At 27.8% G+C, this 3507-nt stretch overlaps 1 long non-coding RNA gene across 1 annotated transcript; it reads right to left on the bottom strand.

Moving 5' to 3' along the window:
- Positions 1–2160: 2160 nt before the first annotated feature.
- Positions 2161–3475, bottom strand: LOC120276362. Its single transcript, XR_005541219.1, has 3 exons — positions 3312–3475; positions 2450–2503; positions 2161–2355 (listed from the first exon to the last, which is right to left on the bottom strand). It is a non-coding gene; the product is annotated as an uncharacterized LOC120276362 (long non-coding RNA).
- Between the last annotated feature and the right edge of the window lie 32 nt (positions 3476–3507).

Here is a 3507-nt window from a genome sequence, read left to right as displayed (position 1 = left end):
GTTCTCCCATGGATGTAGGCTTGGTCTTAGCCGAACCACATTAAATTGGTGTCTCTTATTTTATTCTTTGTCCATTCATTGTGTTATTGCTAGGTGTTGTGATATTGCACACCAAATGTTCGACGAATTGCCACAAATAGTGGTTAAAATAGCTAATATAGCATACACTTTAGAAAATAAGTTAAATAATTTTCATCCATCATTAAAATCCTCGCGTTCTTTGTTATATTTTTGAAGTTCTGCATATACATATTGGCCTACTTGCAGGCGCTTGTAATTTATTTATGAACTTATATCTATATTTATATATGACAATACATAGAGACGCTCATAGATAAAATTCTATGGATGTCTAATATGACAATACATAAAGACGTTCATAGATAAAATTCTATGGATGTCTAATTATCAGCCGTTGAATCATAATCCAACAGTCGACAATGATGAATAGTAATTAATGTTCTAAATAGTAATTACTGTGATAACTACTGTTCATCAATGTTAGCAGCTGGATCGAGATCCAATGGTTGATAATCGACGTCCATAGATATTTTATCTATAGACATCCATAGAGAGGAATGATCCTCTCTCTCTCTATATATATATAAGTTTATGTAAGGAGGGAGAATTAAGAAGGATAATCGTACATGGAGAGAATTAAGAAAGAGATGATCTTGCAAATTTAATGGGAATTAATTAAGGAATATTTATAATTAAAACTAAATATAGAGCTAAGTGAGTGCAATGTAGGGCAAACAATATAAAAAAGATATATATTTGTCCATATTCCACCCAAGTAAATATGGTTGTGGTTATGCATGCCACCAAGCTTAAGCATTGACGAAGTTGGATCCTACACAAAATAAAACTAATTAATATGATGATTCCATGCATGAATTATATATATATATATATATATTAAACGTTGATAAGTCACACATTGGGGCATGCACTAACACAAAATTAATCATTTAATATATATATATATATATATCTCTCACCTTATATGAATCGAGATTCAAAATTGTTTACTTAGCAAGACATAAATACTCTAGACCTGAAGCCAATAAACTAATAGGCCGTTGGTTACATATATAAATATTGATAAAATAAATTAAAATATATTTATAAATATAACAAGTTGGTGGCATTCGGAACAAGATTTTTAAAAGATAAAACGATTTGTTTATTTTTCATCTATTTTTGTCAATGTTGATTTTTATTTATTTGTATTCAAAATATTAATTAATATGAACTCTGTTATTTTTTTTTATTATTATTGGGAATGTCTTCGGTAACCATTTTATATACCAGCTTAAAGGTATTTAGTTTTTAATTACAATTTTTTAAAATTTATGTAATTTTTTAAAATTCAATATAGGATCTACAATCTTTGAAATATATATTGAAATAAACATTGAGAATTATTTCTAATTTTATTTAAAATTCCTTCTTGATAAATTAAATTTCTTATATATAAATTATATTCCATTATATATATATATATATATATATATATCTTTTTTACCAACTATGTCAGATATTAGATCAAGCTCTATATTGAGCTGTTAGCCTTCAGACTAGCACCATTCCTTGATATATATAATATAAGGCTAAAGTTAAGCAGAAAAGGGAAGACCCCGCCCTTTCGGACCAGCACTCCTAGCTTCCCTCCCTTTGAAGTGGATTAAGGTTGTCTGTGGACATGCACAGACGTCCACATACATTTACAGTAATATTAACCTTGCTCTACCGTGTGAGTTAATTTTTGGTTAATGGGTTGATTAATCTGAATTTGGTTTATAGCGTGGTTGTTGTAGGTCTAGTAGAAATAAGTAAATTGATTGAACGGTTCAGATCAAATTAGTGGGTTGTGCATCCCATTTTTCACTGTGCTGCCCTTCCTAAACACAGTAACACTGTTTATAAAATAGTATCTGACCGTTGGATCAAAATCCAACGATCCAGAGCAACGTTCACAGATTACAAAACTGTAAACATGGGTAAAGAAACGAACCTCTATATATAAATATATATGTGCAAGTATAGAAGTAAATAGCCTGATTAATGTATCAAGTTTTCAATGTTGTTGAATTAAATTTCTTCTTAAAAAGTAGAGGAAAATTTTTGAAATATTTATGAAAATATAAGCAAATTAAATTAAATGAAAACATAAGAGAAATCACTTTTATTTAACCAACATTTGTCATACAAGATAGGGCTTCATTTAATAGATTATTATTTCATGATCATAATTGAGCTTAACATTTTGGCCCGTGATCATCAGTTTGGGCTGTATAACTTGATCGGACGACTATTAGTTGCTCGTAGTGGCCTTGCATTTTTCATGGAGCTCTGAAAATGAAAAAAAAAACAAATTAAATAACTATTGATTAATAATATTAATTATAGCAAAAATAAAATTTAAAAATACATAGAAAAAACTCACATATGGCTGTGCATTCTTGAACATTTCTACTTGGTGGTGTGCCACAGTCCCAACCTGTAAAACATGATTTAAGTATGTTAATTAAGGATAAATTATAATTAATTAAGGTCTTTATCACTAGAACAAGACCTCTTGAATTTTAGTAATTATCTTTATCAATATTATGCCATCTAGCTACTAGTTATCACTCATCTAATGAAAATAAACTTATTAAGTTACTGTCAAGAATTCCTTTCATGCATATATAAACGTGACATATATAAACGTGACATATATCTATATATTTCAGAAAAACGTTGACTGATTTATTAAATCAAATATAATCAAATCGGATCAAACCTAATCTAATCTGAATTCAACTAATAACTCGTTTCGACATTTTTAACCTAGTTAAAAAAAGTGCTCTATTTATTATATATATACCTATCAACATATATATTCCAGGGTAAGATATGTTGAATTCTAACAATTATCTAATTAATACTATATATAGTATCAATTTGTTATCTGATAATAAGGCATCTTATGTACAATATGCTGAAATTTGACAAACCAATTAGATCAAAATATATTTACAAATTTATTTATTAAAAAAAAAATCCTTTTTTATCAAATATAAATGAATCACTTAAGATAAATGTATCATTCATATTCATGCATATTTCAGGTTAGCAAGTTAAACGAAGAATATATTTCTATTTTAAACACAATTAGATCGAATCAAACTTTATCTAATTTGGATTCAATCCAATAATTTATTTCGATATTTTTAACCAAAGTTAAACAAGTAAAAACAAAGTTATTCTGGTTCGTACATCTTCATAAAAATTCATTAATATAGTTTATTAAAAAAATTAATTACCTTCTTAATAATGGTCCATGTCACATCTTCAGAGCAAGGAGGTTTGGTCAAAGAACCAATGTATCTGTAATATTGACTGCTCCCAAAAGTTACACTATTTGGATCTATCACTCCAAGGTTTTGCTTTAGCTTTGATTTACTTTCATCAACATTGTTTTCTAACTATAAATGATAGAAAGATTAATACATCATTAGT

This window comes from Dioscorea cayenensis, chromosome 14 (genome assembly GCF_009730915.1).
Source record: "Dioscorea cayenensis subsp. rotundata cultivar TDr96_F1 chromosome 14, TDr96_F1_v2_PseudoChromosome.rev07_lg8_w22 25.fasta, whole genome shotgun sequence".
Lineage (NCBI taxonomy): Eukaryota > Viridiplantae > Streptophyta > Magnoliopsida > Dioscoreales > Dioscoreaceae > Dioscorea > Dioscorea cayenensis.
Note: the sequence above shows the minus strand (reverse complement) of the source record. Positions and strands in the feature narration are given on the sequence as shown.